The 21,926-nt window shown below is 37.0% G+C and overlaps 1 protein-coding gene across 5 annotated transcripts in view; it reads left to right on the plus strand.

The window, feature by feature from the left end:
- Positions 1-21,926, plus strand: part of FGF14 (fibroblast growth factor 14) — a 618,400-nt gene that overhangs the window by 462,288 nt on the left and 134,186 nt on the right. Inside the window, exon 1 of one of the 5 annotated variants that reach the window (XM_058743469.1) lies at positions 3,931-4,055. The exons of the other annotated variants lie outside the window; for them this stretch is intronic. The gene's annotated coding sequence lies outside the window, so the exon portion shown is untranslated. Of the gene's footprint in view, positions 1-3,930; positions 4,056-21,926 lie in introns of those variants that run through there. 5 annotated transcript variants of the gene reach the window in all.

A 21,926-nucleotide genomic window follows, 5' to 3' on the forward strand; every position in this document is an offset into this window, starting at 1 on the left:
AATTTTTTGTTGCCTCTCAGCTAACCTATTTTTCTCCATGGTGGAGTCACATTAGGAGAAAAATCTGACAGTTAGAACCCAAAGTTTGTGAATAGGGTCTGTACAGATTTGAGGAATGGTGTAATGCCTGGAGAGTGATGCTAGATAAGCAGAGGTGAAATGCATAGGACATTGAAAATGAAAAGGGAACTCTACAATGTAAGTAAGTATGAAAAGAAAAGATTCAACACCTTAGTGTGAGTGATAGGTTTAAATTTTGCATTGGGTGTGGAGGGAGGATTGATTTAGAAAATAGAAGGCAAAATATGTAGATGAGACTGACCTGGTGACATGAACTCAAAATGATAAAAATGTTCAGAGGACATTATTTTTCTGTCTCAATAGCAGACAAGTGTTTTCTGGAGGCAAGCATCCTTTGCAAATGTGTATGGATACCCTTGGAAACAGAGCAGTATATGGGGGTATGAGAAACCATAAGTATATCTTTGTGCAATATCAATTTTAGCTGTGGTAAGTATATTAAAATATTTTATATCAAATTAAAATTTAGAATAAAAATTTAAAAATTCAAATTTTAAAGAATTTGGGTAGAATCAAGATTCCAAAGGAACTCCTACTAATGAGGTGCTATTTGAGACTATATCCCTCAGACTCACCAGTAAACATGATTACTTACTTTCCTCTACCACTGAAAGTACTTAATATTTGAGAATCACTGGAGAATTTGTGGTGTAAAATATGCCTAGGAACCTTAGATAATTCTCACAAATCCCTCCCTTTACTTTTTGGCCTTTTGACTATCAAACATCAGATGTTGCCCTTTCTAATTCCCAATACAAAGTATAGAAAGTTGCTTCTTTGCATATTGATGCATTCTTACCTTCTACATTTTAATTTGCTGAAGTTACTTCTCTTGGACAACTGTGTTTGTACCTCAGTGCCCCTTCTAATGAGCATAATTATTTTTCATCTGCCTTTAAAAGGTTTCATATATTTGAATGGTTCTTTGGCTAATGTGAAAGAATGCATGATATTCATACCCAGGATAAGAACAAGCATTTGTACTATGAAAAACCAACTTTGAATGAATAAACAGGGGGAGAAAATAAAGGGGGAAGTAGAGAAGTGTATGAAGCCCTTCACCTGATGGAATTATGTACTGAAATTGATGACCTTCACTTTGTATTTATAAAGGATTCAAGGCATTGGAAAGGAAATGAAATTATCAGACTTCAAAAATCATTGAAAATCCAATGGCTTCTTTAAAAATATGACTTAATATACTTTGGAAAAAATAAAATTATCCTTCAAAAGCAGTCATTAGAAGATTAATGGTGTGTAAAATCTCTGAAGTGTATACCCACATCAAATCTCTGACAAAAGGAAATATGCATAGACCTTAATGTAAGGAAATCCAGAGATGGATATTAATATTAACTGAGTCTCTAATGTCGAAATATCAAAAGTGTATTTTAAAATATAATTCATTTTAAAAGTCTCAGATTTAGTGATTTGGAAAAAAATTATATGGTGGATAAATGAATATTCTTTATGGGACCCTTAAATGGGAAAAAATGTTTTGTCATCTCTTTTATTTTGTTGTCTTAGGTTACATTAGAAATTATATGTTTTTTCTTTTTCCAGAAGAGGGTCTCAATGACGCAAATATGAATTGTGCCAAAAGGCAAGATTAAAAATGCAAATGTATTTGAGTCTTTGTGACTGCCGCCATTGTTACTGAGTAGAATCCCTCCTCGTCTTCCTTTTTTTAATCTTAAAGTGAAGGGAGAACTTACTAAATATCCAAAACCATTATAGGAAGTTTGAGAAGCTCAATGTCCCAACCAATACCCACTCTAAGTTAATTAATGGCAGCATCTGTCAACAGGTATATGGCAGGCTGTATAAAGTTATAAAGAGCATCTTGGCACAGGCAGTAAATGAGAGTTGACATTTCCTACTTGTAGCTTCAGACCACTAGCCTTGGGTGTGAGGCACGACTTTCTGATCTTGCTTTCTTTTACTGCAGACAAAGATGGGTCTCAGTTCTTCTTAAAGTTGGGGGGTTCACTGCAGTAGTAGATAACCCCTAAGATACTGTCCACTGCAAGTGTTTTATAAACCAAGGGCCCATGAAGGTGGTGTTCCTTCAGCAGCAGTACTGGCTACAAGACAAAGTATTGTTACAATAACCACACAAAAGCAAATTTATTTTTTTTTAATGTTTATTTATTTATTTTGAGAGAGAGGGAGAGAAAGAATCCTAAGCAGACTCCACACAGTCAGCACAGAGCCCTACTCAGGGCTCAGTCTCACGACCAGTGGTACCATGACCTGAGCGGAAATCAGGAGTTGGATGCTCAACCAGTGAGCCACCCAGGTGGCCCCCACACAAAAACAAATTTAAAGCTTTACTTTCTCATGCAACACAACTGTTTTCATTTTTTACATTCTCTGCCCTATTTGTACATTATTATTTTTATTTATTTATTTATTTATTTATTTATTTATTTATTTATTTATTTATTTTTGGGAGAGCACAAGCAGGAGAGGAGCAGAAAGAGGGGGACAGGGGATCTGAAGCGGGCTCTGTGCTGACAGACTGACAGCAGCAAGCCCAAACTCAAGAATCAGGAGAGAATGACCTGAGCCAAAGTCAGATGCTGAGTCACCCAGGTGCCCCTATTTGTACATTATTTTAATCATAATGTGGATAAAGTCCACTCTTAGCTGGAGATAGTAAATCTCCATTGAGGATTTAATTAATTAATTAATCTTCCATTGAGGATTTAAAGGTGAAAGCACCTTTAAAATGCTGCAAGGCCATTCCAAATGCAAAGGAAACCAAAGACTGTGTTTATCAACACACTTCCTGAATTATTTTTCCATATCTCTACAAGGGAGAAAATGATTTTTTTAAAAATTTTTTTTTTCAACATTTTTTATTTATTTTTGGGACAGAGAGAGACAGAGCATGAACGGGGGAGGGGCAGAGAGAGAGGGAGACACAGAATCGGAAGGAGGCTCCAGGCTCTGAGCCATCAGCCCAGAGCCCGACGCGGGGCTCGAACTCACAGACCGTGAGATCGTGACCTGAGCTGAAGGCGGACGCTTAACCGACTGAGCCACCCAGGTGCCCCAAGAAAATGATTTTTAAAAGGGCAGGAAAGGTAGAGGGAGGCTGTGGTATTCAATGAAAGTGATATCACAAACACAAAGGGCCTCTGTATGGGATGCCTCAGGAGATCAAAGATGTAGTCCTTCCCCTTGAGATGCTAACAGTCTGGTGCAAGTATCATCACTTAGTATTACTACCGTAACAAATTAGCACAAATTCTGTGGCTTAAAACAACACAAATGTATTACATGATAATTCTGTAGGTTAGAATTCTGACCTGGGTCTCATAGGGCTAACATCCAGGTGTCGGTAGAGCTACATTCCTTTCTGGATGTTCTAGAGAAGGATCCATTTCTTTGCCTTTTCCAACATCTAGAGGCTATCTGGGTTCCTTGGCATGTGGCCATTCCTCCGGCCTCAAAGTCCTCAACACTACATCTGTCTGATGATTATTCCATAGTCATATCGCCCTTTTACTTTTCTTACAAACACCCTTGTAATTACACTGGACCCACCCATATTATCCAGGGTAATCTCACTATGGTAAGTTTTTTAACTTAACCCTTCATGCAAAGAGCCTTTTGCCATATAAGGTAACATGTTCACAAGTTTCAGGGAATAGAATGTGGACATCTTTGGGGAACTGTTATGCTGTCAGTCAGAGCAAGACAATCCCACAGACAGGTAGGCAAAATGCAACACTGTCAATGCAACACTGTTAATGCAACAATGTAATGTAACACTGACCAATGCAGCACTTGGCCAAAAGGTATTGTGAGAGCATAAGGCGAGCTGACTTCATGCGGCTCTGGGTGCAGGGGCCAGGGAACACCTGCGAAAGGACGTTCTGGATGGAGAGGTGATGACGGTGAACAGGAAACAGACATTGGAAAAGATGCAGAGGCCAGCTTTAAGCCGCAGGCAGCCAGTGCAGAAAGTAAGCCACTGTTAGAATTCATCCTATCATTTCTGCCTCCTCCACAGCTCTCACATCTGTGCATTTGTCACCGTCCTGCTGCTGCCATTTCAGAAAAAGGCCCTGCCACCTATGGCATGGTCCACAGGGATGGTATTTTAACTGCATGCCTCACATCCAACAGTCTAGTGACCAGAGCAATACTTTAAGCATCTCCATAGGATCTTGTCACTTGCCTGCTTTAATTTATTGAACTACATATTCTCAGAACAAAACTCATTTTTGGCATAATTAGCTACACCTCTCAGGATTTGGATGCTTACCCACCATTTCAGCCTCAGTTCGTGATTTTGCTTCTTACTTCTTTAAAATAATGTGTGAGATTCATATAGCATCCTGTGACGTTGGTTGGCCAAGTACTTTTATGTCCACTTCACAGAGAGATTTGGGAGCCTATGACTTATGACTTCACCAGACAGGCAACAAATGGCTGAGCCCCCAGAGTTCTTCCCACTGCCCTGTGGTCAGGCCAGTACACTGTCAAACTGCAGATTTTGTTGTTGAAGATCTCAGGGATTCGAGGACAAAGTACCTCTTTGTTTTCTGCAAATTCATTTTCCCTTAAACCAGATAACACTGGGATTGGGGTAATTTGGGGGCATGTTCATGAGTCATAACAAGTTTAATCCCTTTTACTTCATGTGTTCAATGGCCCACGTAATTGCAAAGCATAGCACTTCCTCTCTGCTGTTAAGGGAATTATCAAGTTAAGAATGTCTTGATCTTAATTAGGTTTTACTAAGCCTATTCTGATGCCCAAATAATATATGTGGCTAAATGGTAAACAATTAGGGTGAGGACCACTTTCCTTTGTTTCTAAAACACTTTTTAAAGAATATACGAAGAGAACTGATATGGAAATCTTCATATCAAAAGTATTTCTGTAATACATGGTGCTTTTCCTTAGGGGTAAGTGATGAGTTTGAATAAGGATACATTTTTTTAAAAAGCAAATAAATCTAAAACAGAAGCTGTTTCTTTTGCATCTTTGTATTGACAGTTGAGATGTCCATTTCCTTCTTTTCTTTGGCCTGCTCTGTAAACTCTAGATATCTTAAACCTTAGCCATTGATAGTATTAACAATGACATTATAACTTCTATCAAATGATTGGATGACTTTTCTTTGTCTATGGCTCAGGCTCTACCTATGACATACACATTCTCGTGCTCTTTGCTTACATGTAAAGCTCTCATCTGAATCTTCTCCCTCATCTCTCCTTTGCCTCCATCGGAAGTCTAGATCATAAGATTGCTCTGTGACTGGCATGGAATACATGAAAACTCTGTAATTATTTACTACTACATCCAATAGCTTTGCAAACAGGGATCAAAACCTAGATTTACAAAGTACTATCTGAACATTGTCAAATTCCTTATCTGCTTAAGTCTCACATTATACATATGTATTTAAGTAAATAAAATTTGAGTGATAATAATTGATTTGTATGGTTTTCTAAGGATCATATTAAGTAGTTAAGTAATGTTTATCCAATTCTGAGTATTGTGCTTGGCACATACTGAGTAATGACTAAATGATGGTTATCATTATTATAGTTACTACCATTACCATCACCACTACTATTCCCTGTCGGCAGATACAGAGCAGAACATGAGACTTGCCCTCTGTGTGGAAACACAGAGAGTGGGGAGGGACAAGGGTGCATCCTGGTATCTCTAAGCAGGAGGGAGCTTTCTGGAAAGAGGCAGCTCTGAAAAGTTCCTCTGGGATGATCCTATCTGAATGCAGAGACAGGGCACCATTTGGGGAGCATCTAGAATCAGGTGACTTTTCATACGCGGAGCAGAGGGATGGACAAGGGTATTGTGAGGGTCCAGGCATCAAGAGTATGGTGACTGGGGGGTAGGAGTCCTGTGGGGGGAGAAGGAGCAGAGGAGATGGTAGATGGTCTCTCTACGAACTACCTATCTTGCTGTATTATTGTTTCCAGTTTCACCAAAGACTTGGATATTAGGTATTCCAATTTAAATTCCTATAAAAGGAGCAATGACAATAAATGGTAGAAGAGGGGGGAAATTTAACCCCATTTAACCTCTCCTAAATGCCAGCTATAGTTCTCAAATCTGTATATACCTGATCTCATTAGTGGTCCTACTGTGATGGGTAGATGTGATCTCACTCATGTTCATGCAGGTGAGAAAATGGGCTTTGAAAGGTTAGGCACTTATCCAACTCACCAATCTGGAGAGAGGGTAACTGGCTCCACCTTTGCCCCAAATCCAGGCTTTACCCTCCACCCCAGATCCCATACTATCTGGAGTCAGTCCTGCAGACGTCTGAGCAGAGGGCTGTCGGCAGCACATGCGCCTTTCTGGCTGGATGTTTTGCTGTGTGTGGCATCACCAGGGTGGTTACAGGGTTCCCATTGATCTTGTCTGCTTTCATGAATGTACAGAGGCATAAATCCTCTTCTCCGCCTGGGAAACATTTTGTTCCAGCACGTAGGCTGTGTGGGAGTAGAGCATTGTTACAACCCATATTGTTATAAACCTATTTTATTCTGTCCTCTCTGAGATTTGAGGGTTCTTTTTTTAGTTCCAATTTTATTTAAAGCTTTGTCTTTCTGGGATGACCTTATGAACTACAGATCTCATTTTAATGGAGGGATTTAAATGAACAGCAGTCACCAAATGGCTCTCCCTGGTACACTGCAGAGCAAAGCAGACATAAAGCTTTCATAAAGGAGTCCGGAGAAGTTGGAATTAGTCTGTTTCACAAGATCAGTGTTTTCTCAGGTAAGCCAGGAAGTGCTCTTTGCAAAGGGAACTTCTTGGTATTCTACAGATGTGAGCTGGTGAGGACAGAAACGAGAACACCAAAACTTCCTCCCAAGAAAGGCTTGGATCTGCACATAAACACTTCTTACCTTGTTCAGGCTTTGGCATAAGTCAAGATTTATATCAGAACTTAACTGGGAAAATAAGTAAATAATAAAAAAAGAACTTAACTGTAACACTTTCACTATAGAGAAACTATGTTTTGTCTTGTTTTGTATAAATAAATTGAGTTTTAAAACTCAACAAGGATGGTTTCATAAAATATCCAAACCAAGGAAAGAAAGACTGTTTCTCCCCTTGGAAGAAAAGAGACCATTTCATAATGGGATGTCCAGACAAGGCCTTAATACAGGGCAGTATTTTGACAGGTGCAGAGGCACTGGAGCTAGTTTGAATACATATGCGTATAATGAACATTTGGATGTGTAAGCATAACAGCCCCACAAAGCAAAGGCACTTTCAAAGCCCAACACATGTGAGATTTAGAATCAATGCCATCTTGGGGCACCTGGGTGGCTCAGTCAGTTGAGCATCTGACTTTTGATTTGGCTCAGGTCATTTTCCAGGGTCATGGGATCGAACCCCATCTTGGGCTCTGTGCTGAGCATGGAGCCTGCCTGGAATTCTCTCTCTCTCTCTCTCTCTCTCTCTCTCTGAAAATAAATAAATAAAACTTAAAAAAAAGAACCAATGCCATCTCTTACTAACTGAACAATAATAGGCAAATGATGTATGTTCTCAGATCCAAGTTTTCTTCATATATAACATGGGTAATACATGTTATACACTGTACCCCGAAAACTATGGGCTAAAGATTGAAATAGATAATGTGCATTCAAATTTCTAGGTCAGATAAGCATATAGTAAAGCTCTATTACCCTTTTATCTGATGAAACATCATTTTGACATTTTGCTTTTGATCAGTGTTTATGGTTTGTTTCCCAGCATGGAAATGGAGGAATTTCTCCAAGTGTGGTTTTGTAAACGTATTCAGTTTTGTGTCTTGTCTCTTTATTTCTGCATCCCATGATTAGATTTGGTCACATAGAATAATTTTATAATTTCTTTAAATATTAAGCTCTAGAAGATATATTACAGTCCTGATGTTGCGGCACAAAATTTACAGCAAATTCATTTCTTCAAATATTTTAGTACATGAATAAAGACGACAGCTATCCAGGGAGGTGAAAATTGCAGCTCGGATTTTTCTCATCTGTATTTACACTAAATCAATTATCATGATACTTAAACTTTGTTTTTAATTGATATTCCCTTTGACGCTTTCTCACGATTGTACATAAGTAGAAATATATCTTTTTAGAAGTATTTTGTTGTTGTCTTTCATCAGAAGGTTATCTCAAAAAGAATATGTGGCCTTTTAAGTTGTATGCTTTTGAGTTGATTAGGGAGATACTACAGCAATTTGTTTAGCTACAAGTATTTCAGAGAAATACTGATAAGAATTTAAGGCTTTTTTGTTGTTGCTTTTCTATTAATGATCTTATTACATAGCCTGTCTTCATGAAGCAAGAGCATTCTTGCTTAAAGTATTATTTAAATTAATCCCCTGCGGAAATGTCAGTGGGAACAATCTTGAATGACCTAAAGACCCAAAGTCATAGCATTAAACAAAACCAATCTTTAAATTTTATTACATGTGCGCACACGCGCGCGCGCGCGCACACGCACACACACACTGCTAACATTCTCTACAGCAGAGCTTAAAATTTAGAATTTGGAAATTTAGAACCAAACCAAATGCACTTCTCACATTACATTTTTAAAATTTATTTTACTGAGGATTCATTGTGTGTAGAGTAGTAGTCTGTAGTTGAATATGTTCTCTAAAATGTCACCACATAGATCATTTCTCAATTAAGCAAAACCAGACACAACACCTTCTTATCTCTGCACTGTTTAATGTGCCAACTGTTCAGGTTGTGTTTCATATGTCCCAGAGCTGCCTGCAGACTGTGGTCACCCTGGTGTGCCATTATCCCAAAGTCCTCTAACCCTATCCTGTCCATCAACATGTCTTCAGAAATAATTTTCTCCAAAAGGATATTCCCATTACCTGGAAAACCCTTCTCTCAATCCACCTTCCACATCCTGGCCATCTGTGACTCTGTTCACACCTCACACTCTCTCCAAGGCCTTCCACTAACCAACTAGGCTAGAATAACCAGCCCTTAGTAGTTATGTCTATACCACACGTTTCAGTTCATTACAAAAGATGTCCCTCTTCTTTGGTTGGTGGTATTCTCTGAATGAACACTTAAGTCTTTTATTATTGTTGATCTGTTTTCTATCCTATCCAACTTGAAGACCACATAAAGTTGTAAATTCCCTAAAAAATAAAACACCTTCAAACCAAAATCCACTAGGATTTCAGGCTTTTGTATGGAGTTAGAATTGAAGGAGGAGTTTTAAATCTGCTTCCATACATCTGTGTTCAAGGACTGAACCAGGATTTAAAAATTAGTAAAAATGTTGGGATTTCTGTTCCCTAAGAAGTTATATTGTCAAAGAAAAGAGCAAATAACAGACATGAGCATGGACGTGGTTAAGTGGTGTTTCTGACTGTAGTGTTTTAAAGTTTTGCTTTTCCTTTTTTTTTGCTCGTGCTATTTGTCATCTGAAACTAGCCTCACTGAGGCGTGACTGCAAACCTTCCAGATCTCGTTCTCCTTTGAGGCTTCAGCTACGCCAGCCTCTCTGGCTCTTCTCTAGGACATTGTGACTTTTTTCAGGGGCCCATTCTGGCTCAGTTACAGGTCAGAAAGGCTTTTGGGCAAAGAGGAACTTCACACACTGAAAGGAGCAGGGCTGCCTGAGTGGTGCCTTTCTCAGCATTGTTTTTCTCTTTTAGATGTTAAACATATGGGTCTGATGCCAAAGCTACAAACCATAAATCCAATTTAAGCAAAGGACTTAAAATTGAGGCTTAGGACTTCAGTGTACATTCAGGAGGGGAGGGGTAGGGAGGGCAGGAGGATCAGATCCTCACCCAGCCTCCACTTCTCTTCCTCCTGCCTACACTGCACCCTGAAAATGTATCCACATCATGGGACTGGTTATTGAGTAAACATGCTGTAACCATGCAACTATATTTGTGAACTAAAGTAAAAGTTAAAGAAACTTGAAATACTAAAAAAAAAAAAAAAAATTAAATTGAATACAAAATCTCCTGCAAATTTCCTCCCAGACTTGAGAAGGTCTCGCTCCTGTAGAAATATGCCTGGCTCGCCTACAGCTCAGCACCCCATGGTTCACCTTATGACATATCAACATATTCTCAATCTTTCACCTGCTATAGATTTCCATCTTCTAAACTTTGCTCTAATAAGCAAGATCTGTCTGTTTTCCTTTAACAGCTTAGTAAGAAATTCCCCTCCAACCCCCCTCACTCCAGTCTCCTCACTGGTGTCCACTCTGCCTCACTTCCTAATTGTGAGCAGTCCAACCCCCTAGGAGAGGAAAGGGGTGAAGCTTGCCATTCTTGTGCCTGTGTGCGAGGGGAGGGACCATGGTCCTAAAGTGGTCCTTTGCCCATGATGATGGCTTCCACTTTTTAAAATAAAGTTGTCCTTTTCTCATATTTGTCTTGTATCTTCAGATAAATGTTTTTTTTTTTTTTTTTTAAAGCAGGCCTGAAATTAGGGCATGCGAAGTAGCAATGCTTTCCCCAGTTCCCTGGATAGATAACCATCTAATCACTTCTTGAACGCTTCAGTGCAGGGGAAGCCGTGACCTCGTGGGAGAGTTCACTCTTTCTTTCACTGGACAGCTGCATTTCTCCCCCCTTATTAATTCATTTATTCAGTTAGTCATTATTTATTGAATGCCTAGTATATGACAGACACCCTTCTAGGTCCCTGGAACATAGTAGTTATCACAGAGATAACACCACCACCTTCACATAAATTCAATCTTGATGTCACTCTACTTATGTCTTATTTCTGTCATCCAGGGCAAGACTAAATAATCCACTATCTGACTCCGTGACAACCCCATAAATTTTGGAAAACAATGAAATTCCACCTTCTTCAGATTAAACGTTCTCTAATACAGTTTTGCCAGGGCCCGCCATGTCAGTCATTGTCCTCTAATCTGTCAGTGCTCTCATTGTGTGCTTTCAGTGAATCACTGTGACCTCTGGGTGCTCCGAATACAGTAGGGTCCTCAGCCAAAGCCCGGCTCAATGGAATGCGGATAGGCAGGAGGCCAGACCCCAGAGGCTCTGATGCCAGCTCCATCATTCCCTTCTTGTGTTATCTTGGGCAAGGCACATACCCCTCTTAGCCTCAGTCTGCTTATGTGTAACGTGAGGATAATAATGCCACCTACTTCAAAAGTTTGCTGTAAGATTCATGACTCAATATGGAAGAAGCACTTAGAGTAGTTTCCAGCCCAGAGTATGAGCTCAGGAGATGACAGCTGTCATTCTTCCTACTGTTACATTTAGCGTTGAAACTTTCTGTTTGCCCAGCCTCATTATTTCAGGACCCACATCATATGTTGGCTTGCTGATGCTTGGAATAATGGACAGCAATCTGCTTTGACTGTAAATTCCTCTCAGCTCCTAACAGAGAGCCTGGAACAGAGTAGTTGTTTGAGTGAGCCAGTTAAATATCTTGGCTTTTTGCAATGCACTTAAACAGAACATGGTGAGGATTTCTTCTCTTGTTTTCCAAGATGAATCGATCTATTCCTGGAGCTATACTATGTGGAGTTTCAGTGATGGATGCACCATTAAGGATTCTTTGAAGAAATTGTTATGAAATGTCATTTATTTTAAGTGTAATAAATAAAAATGATAAGAGGCACCACTTCCTGATAAATTATGCAGAAGTTTTCGGCTTTCAACATACACATACCTCATCACAATTGAACTCTAAAACCAAGACTAAATTCTGCATCATCCTTTATGGAACTTCCACATTGATTTCCAGTTTTGTTTTGTTTTGTTTTGTTTTGTTTTCATGACCTTTGGTTTAAATGTTTTACCTCTCTAGTTGGAAGTGTCCATGTCAATTGTGATGAATAGGTATCTTTCAATACCTTCTCCTTCCTCCTCTCTCCCCTGCTGCTTTAGAGGTTCTGGAGAGAGTAGCCTTGGTTCACAAAAGAGTTTATGACTCTCATCTCCCCCTAGAAGCAGCTGGAAGACAAATGTCTGAAGCAGACACTTTTTAAAAAAAAATTTTATGTTTATTTATTTTTGAGACAGAGAGAGAGAGAGAGAGCATGAGCAGAAGGGAAGAAAGAGAGAGACACAGATTCTGAAGCAGACTCCAGGCTCTGAGCTGTCAGCACAGAGCCTGACACGGGGCTCAACCCACAAACCATGAGATCAGGACCTGAGCCGAAGTTGGACGCTCAACTGATTGAGCCACCCAGAGGCTCCTGAAGCAGAAACTTTGAAGGGAAGAGAGCTCAGATGTCTGTACCTTCCCTAAACAGAAGCAGCCTTATGGGATTATCAGTACCACTTTCAACAAGTTCATTACAGCCAGCTCTGACCATTGGGTGGAGATCTCTCTGTAGCCCTAGAAGTGAACAGGCAAAATGAGATTATACCTGCTTTGAAATACTATTTCTCAAATGTGTGAGCCTAAGCTCTGGAGAAGGCATTGATCAGGCCTTGTTATGTGGTTATTTTCTTAAATTCACCTATGGTCCTGATTATTTTCCTGGCATAGTACACTTAGGAAAGTGCGTCCAGACCCTGAAGCAAATGTGTGCTCAAAAGACAAAAACACTTTTTTTCATGTAAAGTTCCCAGTTTCTTCCTCTACAATTTCTCTTAAGAAAGCTAAGAAAACTATGCATCTAACGTGAATCTTGTTTACATGGTTAATGCAACATTTTATATTGTTTGCAACATAACTTTCACTGGAAGCCTTTAGATACTTTAATTTTGACAGATGCTCTTGATTCTTAAACATCATACTTTTTGTCCTGCTAATCCTCAATTTTAGATAATGTGATCACATCTGGGAAGCAAATTCATACAACCTGCTATAGGTCTGACTGGCTGTGAAAATTCTATGAATGAATCAAATACTAGTTTTCAGGTTTCTTACGTTTAGGAAATCCCATTTCTAGTTTCTCAGAGAAGTGGATCATACCTTGTAGTGATTTAACAGAGTATATTAAATTTCACAGATAACACTCTAAGCCTTAGGCTTTTTTCCTCTAAATCCTTACTGATTTTCTGTGTATTTGTCGCATAATTTTTTGAGAATAGAGTTGAAATTTCTGACTATAATTTTATACTTTTTTGTTTCTCCTTGAAGTTACATTGATTTTTGCTTCATGTAGTTGAAACTGTCAGTACGTGCATAAACATTCAGGATTTTTAATGTATTCTTAATGAACTGACTCCTTAATCATTATGAAATAATCCCTCTTTATCCACTGTAAGATTCTTTACCCTGAGATCTCTTTCATCCTTATTAATATATATTTTTATCTTTTTGTTTTTTGTTTTAATCGCTCTACTAAGATGTAATTGTTGTAAAATAATCTCTCCGTATTTAAAGTGTACAATTCTATGAGTTTGACATAAGAAACTATAATCATGCGGCACCTGGGTGGCTCAGTCAGTTGAGTGTCTGACTCTTAGTTTTGGCTCAGGTTATGACCTCACCGTTTGTGAGTTCGAGTCCCAGGTCAGTCTTTGAACTGACAGTGCTGAACCTGCTTGAGATTCCCTCTCTTCCTCTCTCCCTGTCTCTCTCGGCCCCTCCCCTGCTCATGCTCTGTCTCTCTCAAAATAAATAAATAAACTTAAAAGAAAAAAAAGAAACCACAATCACACTCAACATTATGAATATGTCCATCACCCTAAAATTTCCTTATGCCTCTTTGTGCTCCTAATTTTTTTTTTTCAGAGAAAGAGAGATAGCACAGGTGGGAGAGAGACTGAGAATCTTAAGCAGGCTCCATGCCCGGCTCGCAGCCCATGGTGACCCCATGAGCCTGGAATCATAACCTGAGCCAAAATCAACAGTTGGGCACTCAACCAACTGAGCCACGCAGGCGCCCCCATTTTTTTTATTATTATTATATGACTTTTATTCAACACAATTATTTTGGCATCCATCCATTTTGTTGCATTTATCAATCACTCATTCCATTTTTTTTTTTTTTTTTTTGCTGAGTGGTATTCCATTGTATGGCTATTCCACAGGGGTTTTTTTTGTTTGTTTTTTGGTGTTGTTTTTTTTTTAATCCATTCATCTGTTAAATAGACATTTGGGTTGTTTCCAGTTTGGGGCTATTACAAATAATTACAAATAACTATTCACATACATGGTTTGAATGGACGTAAGCTTTTATTGCTAGTGAGTGAATATCTACAAGTGCAATGACTGAATTATGTAGGCAGGTTTATGTTGAACATTTTAAGAATCTGCAAACAGCTTTCTAAAGTCAGTGGAGTAATTTCTATTCCTCCCATTAGTGTAGGTGAGTTCCAGTTTATCCACATCCTTGCCAACAATTTGTCTGGTACTCTTTTTAATTTTAATCTTGTAATATGTGTAACTGTAACCCGCTATGGCTTTAATTTTCATTCCCCCAATGACTACTGATGTTGTGCATCTTTTCATGAACTTTGTTTTCATCTACAAATATTCTGATAAAATTCTCTATAGTTTTGTGCATTTGATTTATTGGAATCTTGTTATCTTATTATTGAGTTTTAAGTCTTTATGTATTAGTGGATACAAGCCTTTATTGAGGCACAAACCATGTGAATATTTTCACCCAGTCTGTGACTTGTCCTAAAGTCTTTTAGCAGTTTATTTTGGAGTGGAAGTTTTTGAATTTTTATACAGTTCAGCTTGTCAATGTTTTCTTCAGTGGATCATGCTTTTGGTGTTGTCTCTAAGGCCAGGACAGGGTATATCATTCAAGGAGCTCAGGGTGAAATGAAAATGCAAGGCCTATGGTTAAAAAAAAACTGATAATAATTTCAAGATGGTATCAGCAGAACATTAAACCAAATGTGGGGCCTTTCTAATAGCATCTATAGTATATATTTAAGTGTGTGTAGCATATTTCCATTTCTCCTTTCCTGGTATTTATACTATTGCCATCTTACGTTTCACTTTTACACGTTATAAACCCCACATTGCATTATGATTTTTGCCTAAATGGTCAATTATCATTTAAAGAGGTATAAATAACAAAAAATGTATGTCTTGACCTGTGTATTTACTATCACCAGTGCTCATTATCTTAGATTAGATACATATTGCTCTCTGATATCATTTTCTTTGTCTCTGAGTACCTTCCCTCAACATTTCTTGTAATGGAATCCTTCTGATGGTATACTCTTTCTTTTCTGTGTGTCTAAAAATTTCTTTATTTTACCTTTGTTTTTTAAAGATATGTTCACTATTTTAGAGTTTTAAAATATTTCTCTCAGTGCATTAAAGATGTTGCTACATCGTTTTCTTGCTTGAATTGTTACAAACAAAATATCTGCTGTCTTTCTTGTCTTTATTTCTCTATGTAATGTGTTTTTCCTTACGGGGTGGGGGGAGATTGTTTCTCTATCACTGGTTTTGAGTACTGCCAGTAATATGTATCTTGATGTAGTTTTTGTCATATTTCCTGTCTTTAGAATTTGTTAAGCTATTTGGATATTGGATACATTTTACCAATTTGGAAGTTTTTCAGCCATTATTTCTTCAAATCTTTTTCCTTCTTGTCCTGTTGATAATCTCTTCTGGAGACTTCAGTTAAACATGCATCTTGTCACTTCAAGTTATCACACAACTAAGGCTCTGTTTATTTGTTTAATTATTTTTTCTCTGTGGGTTTCATTTGGAACCATTTTTATTGCTATGTCTTCAAGTTTACCCTTTTATTTCTGCAATTCCGAATCCACAATTAAACACAACCAATGTTTTTGTTTTTGTTTTTGATTTTACAACTTGTGCCTTTCATCTATAGAAGTTCATTTGGGGCCCTTTTTGTGTCTTCTGTGTCTCTACTTAATTTTTGAATTATGCAATACAGTTATAATGACCTCATGTCCTTTTGTAATATTCTAACATCTGAGGATGTTCTAGTTCAGTTTGATGTATTGATTTTTCCCCTTGTTACAGGTGAAATCTCTGTGTTTCTTTGCATGCTTGGTAATTTTTTATTGGATTCCAAATATTTTTAATTTTACTTTATTGAGTGCTCAAAATTTTTGTATTCCTATAAATATTCTTGAGCTTATTCTGGGATGCAGTTAATTTCCTTTGAAATGGTATACTCTTTCATACATGTTTTTAGGATTTTTTAGGTGAGACTAATGCAGGACTCAGACTACGGTTAATTTTTCTCCCTATTGAAGTAAGACCCTATTTATACTCTGCTCAATCCCCATGAATTATGAATTTTTCCAGTCTGACTAGTGGGAACAGGTAGTGTTTACAGTCCTGTGTGTTTTTGAGGCAGTGTTGCCTCTAATCCTCTCAGATGGTTTTCCCCAATCAGGGATGGTTTCCCCACATAAACTGTAGATCAATACAAAGCTGAATACTCACAGGAACCCTCTGCAGATCTTAGATGTTCTCTCTTTCAGCAGCTCTCTCTTTCCCAATCTACTGTATGCCATCTACTTTGGTCTCTCTGGACTTTAAGTTCAATTTCCTCAATTTAGGAAGTCCACTGGGCTCCCTGCCCTTCTCTATGCCCTGGAATCTCTCTCAGGAAATAGTAGGACTCACCTTATTTCTTTACCATCACTCAGGGACTACTGTTTTTCATTTCCTGATGTCCAGTGTCTTGCAAAATTCAATTTGTGATTTTTTTATTGTTTCCTGTGAAAGAGTGCTTCTGGTCCCTGTTACTCTATCTTGGCTAGATGTAAAAATCACTTTTTAAAGAAAGTCTGCATAATTATGAAACTCTCTCAGATTATGCCATATAGTTCATGTAACATTCACATTCTTTTTCACCCATATTTCCAGCACCAAAATTTGTTTATTGTAATAGTATTTGAATATAAAATATTAGCAAGTGTTAATACTACTCTTGGGCCTTTGTTACTCAAGCCATTCAGTTATATTTGATTAACTTCAAACTTTATGAAGGACATAGAGAGAGGCATGATTAATATTTATAATATGTGATTATATTTTATCTTATAATAAGTATAAAAAGGCTTTTTGGATGAACTGCAAGAAGTGAAAAGATTATCAAAGTCAAAGAATGTCGTTTTGACCACTTAAGTAGCAAAGTGGTCCCACACTTTGCTACTTGTGTGTGTGTGTGTGTGTGTGTGTGTGTGTGTGTGCATGCCACACTGTGAAAAAGAGTATCACAAGTTTAATTTCCAAATTGTGAGTGTTTCAAGATGGCACAGCTTCCTTTCAGAATTCCAAAGAGGTTTGTAGTAGTTATTGCCAATAGTGGTTTTCTTAATTTAAAAAATCCTGTAATGAAGAAATAGAAAGAAGAGTTATCATTGAACATTTAGAGACTGGTTGAATAAGCATGGAATATTCTAGTAATTTAACTAGAAATACATAGTATTATGTGCTTATTGAAAATATATTGCTAAGATTTTGAACACTCCTTTGAGATACTTGTCTGAAAGCAGCAGTAAGAACACAAAAACCAAAATGTATAGAGTTAAAAAAATAAATATTATTTAGGTAGCAACTAACCTTAAGTATCTCAGAGTCCACTCTTCCTATGACAATAGCATTTGAAATTTTAAATAAAATCCTTAGTTATTTGCTTGGCAATCTAGGAAATATTATGTCCTCAGTAAGCCAGCAGCATGGTCATTTCTGATACCTAGGCTAATGTAAGGAAATTGCTATAAAATATCGTCAAAATATTGTTAAGTTTCTTTTAGTATTTGATGTCATTGATGAAGAATTTGAACATGAATGATGTGTTCATATTTGTAAGTGTTTCAGACTCCACACAGAGTGACACATCAACACTGAACGGGACAGAGCATACCACTTCTTTGCATTTGCGTGTATGTTTTCTGGCCAGGAGGAAATGAAATAATTGATAAATTAGGAATCCTTGACAGAATATGTTATCAGCAAAGCTTTCTTTAGATGTAACAATAATAATGATTGACTTGAACCCTACTTGTTGTCACTGAAGGACACACATTTTTCGTTCTTAAATATGTACAAGAATTTTTTATATTATCTTTTGCAATTACTTAATTAACATTTATAATTTATTTTTAAATATATAATTAAAATTTAGAAGGAATATGTTAGCAAACCAAAACACACGTATTTTATCATTATTTATCTTTGTAAGTGATGAATAAATAAAGGGAAACAGTAGATTCAATGTTTGGCCATTTTATTGTTCAATTCCAAATTATGTTGGGATCATAGGACCTCCAGTGTGTTTCTAATATGTTAGAATCTTGCAATTAGAGAACCTCAATGGAAAATAGTATTGGAAGAGGATACTTTTAACTGAGATCCAGAGATGTGTTCCCTTTTGGAGCTTGTAGACACTGGATATTCACAAAGCTAGTGATAGTTCAACCCTGCATTAGGAATCCCAAGAATTACTCTTAGATCTGTATGCTCCTTGGAGTTGAGGGTCACATATTAAGCAAGATATTATGGCCTGCCTTCCCTTTAGTCATCTTCTTAAGTGTCTTCCCCAAGAAGATGCTCTACCCACTGTTGTTTCCTTAATGTACACTACTAAGAGGGATTTTTTTTTTTTGGCTCAAATTGTTTTGGAATTTTTTTTTTAATTATTAGAATTTCCATTTCAAAACCCACATTTATCTCAAGCATGCTCTGCTCCTTCAATTCTTAACTAAGATATAAAAAATGCATCTTGCCTCGAATGCCATTTAGGGTTTATATATAGATTCTTTTTAAAGATGAATGAAATAAATTCAGTCATTAAATATTTGTTGAACAGCTACTCTGTGCAAAGAATAGTGATAGGCTACTTTGAATAACAGATGATACAAATTATCAAGGGGTTTATAATGTACTTGCATGACAGGAAGACATATAAACCCAATAATTTCACACATGACTAATTGGCATGGAACCATATTATACATTTCCCTTAACCCCCTCAGTAGACAGCAAGCTCTTTGAGGGCAAGAACTATTTTTTTTTTATGCAAGGTTCTATCTCTAGTGTCTGCAGGCATAAGATTCTGGTAGGCAGAGGTGGAGAGCCTGTTATAGTTTGTAGAATCAGCAGTTAAAATTGAACAGACATAGTAATGCATTGAATTGGGGTGGTGATCAGACAACCATTTGCAAGTAGCTGACACAGGATTCTTAGAGGCTGGGCCCTGGGGGTAGCATGGGGGCAATTTCCAGAGGAAATTGATTGAATGCCATCCTAAGGAATTATCAAAAACATAGCAGGTTTTCACGTACCTTTAGTTTATTTATCACTTTCCTAATGTCCCTACCGCACCCTTTTCCCTCAGCCCTTTGGAAGAGCTCTTGAACATGGTTTATTTTTATGGCTGAATTATATGATAATTTATGGCTTTGAGTAAATTATTCACAATGCTATTTTCTGCTACTAAGAGTGCCAAAATCTAATTAGATCTGCCACAAAAATGTCTATTCCAAAAGTTGCTTTTTACCCTATAAAAAAACATGTGATTTTTCCATAGCTAATAGAGAAGTGACATTTAAGAACCTGCACTGATAACCAACTAGTACCGAAATTTTTGTGTAAACAAACATGGTATGTGTGATGTATATACATTTTTATATTTTCTATGTAAAAACACATGACATATTGTGCACTTTTCAATTTAAATAATGATTACAAATATATCCATCATTCTAAGGATTATCCTGATTTCTCTTTTGTCAGTCTGCACATTACGTGAAAACAATTTTTGTGACAGTGATTGATTTAAATGAACTCACTTCTGAGAGAGTGATTGTTTTCATTTAAAGTGTTGGGTATTTTTTTTTTTTCCTGTATCTGAAGGCACTTGAACTGCTTTGCATTTCTCTCAGCTCTGAGTATTGAGGCTAATATATTATGAAACATTTTTTTGAAATATATGCACATTAGCTTTCATTATTTCTACTTTAATTAATGTCAGAGAGCATAGTTAGTACAGAGTTTCAAACAAGGAGTATCCTCAAAACATTTTTAGTAAGATGTGCAAGCACAGTCAGTATTTAAAAAAGAAAACATAAGGAAAAAGGATAATTAAAACAAAGTTTTCATATTTTCCTAAGCAGAGTAAATATTCTGAATGTGTATCTTAGAAGACAATAAAGAACTCTAACAGTCTTATGAATTGAATACTATTTTTGCATTTTTTTACATGGCTAGCTAAAATGTAAGTGTGGGATTTCAGATATTTATTTTCCTTCAATTATTAATTGAGAGTCGAGTTTGTAGGTGTTTCAGATATATCAGTACTGAAAACAAGGGCTTATTTTTAACATTCACTAGAAGAATGTCACCAAACCTTCTTATCCTATTATTTTTATGAAAAACAAATGAGAATGTTCATCAATATAAGATTGTTTAACACATGTAATATTTTCACTGTTTTATATTCAAGCATACTATTAATTTGGGGTGATGTTCTGTTTTTATCATAGTAGATGTATTCTTAACGTTTTCAAATACTTTTGACTGACTTCATGTTAGATATGAATAGGTAGGTCGTCATTGCTCCGTTACTCATTTGTGGACTTGTTTTCAACCACATAATCCTTGTGAAGGAATTGTCATCTTTGCTGTTTTCTTGGCGTTAGATTTTTTTTCTTTGAGTATCACTATTAATCCATATTATCTCAGATTTTTTCCCTAAAATATCTTAACTTTAGTTAAACTAGATAATAGAACTTATAAGTCTACTTAACCAGGAAGACATAAACTTCTGCATTTTGCAGAGCACTTATTGGGAACAATGACTGACAGCAGGACACTGTGCCAGTCCCTCAGAACTAGAGAATGCCCTGAACCTGCCTCAGGTACTTCAAGGACCTCATATGACATGTGAACCTGAAGACTCCAAAGTCAATCCATGTAAACTATTAGCAAAGCTTAATTTCTTTCTCAGTTTTGGGGATAACAATCAAACAGGAAGTTCTAATACTGGGTCTTCACACGCTACATTGCATTGCCTTTCCTTTCTTTTTGGGAGAGAGGCAGCCCATGATGGATGCTCTTTTTTAGAGACTTGTACTCCTGTTGCAGCTGCCCAGACTGGTTCTTGTCCATTCTGGAAGTCATGTGAGATACTTTTGGTCTTTCCTGTCAATGTTTCCCTCACAGAATCATGAAATAATACGTATAAGTGAGCTGTCCAGCACATATTAGGCTGAAGTTGAGTCTTGCTATAGAGAGAAAACATGGAGGGTTATGTTGTCCTCTACATGGTAGATCGAGAAATTTAGTCATGCCGTTGCCGGACCACATATAGCTGCTGTGATTTGCTTTCTCAGGAAAACTGTTTTGTTTTCTTTTGTGTTTGTCACGGATATTTGGCTTCATACTTTTGGCCTTTGAGGAAAGAGCTTGTTTCCTTCTGTTTTAATTATTTGAAAGAGTGACCTCATGCTATCAATGGTGATATTGCACTATGGCTAGTTTTATTAGTGAGGATCATAGTGAGTGTTTTATGGACATGTGGCTAAGCACAAAGAGAAACTAATAAGTGGACTCCAGAAAATTTGGGGCAACCCAAATGGAATTAATCTACAACAGTAATATGTATTTAGGTTATTTGCAAGCATGTATGAAATGTTATCGTTATGGACTCTAGAAAATTTGGGGCAACCCAAATGGAATTAATCTACAACAGTAATATGTATTTAGGTTATTTGCAAGCATGTATGAAATGTTATCGTTACACATCCTTTGTCAAAAGGCATTAATATGTTTTATTAAAAAATCTCCATTTTCATTATAAAATTATAGGAGATTTTTTAAATAATAAAATGTTGAAAAACATATAGGAACCAGCAAAATATATTTATATTTCACATTTTTGTGTGTTGTTTCCCATGTATTTTCCCTATGGATAGTATT

Source organism: Neofelis nebulosa, chromosome 1, assembly GCF_028018385.1.
Source record: "Neofelis nebulosa isolate mNeoNeb1 chromosome 1, mNeoNeb1.pri, whole genome shotgun sequence".
NCBI classification, from domain to species: domain Eukaryota; kingdom Metazoa; phylum Chordata; class Mammalia; order Carnivora; family Felidae; genus Neofelis; species Neofelis nebulosa.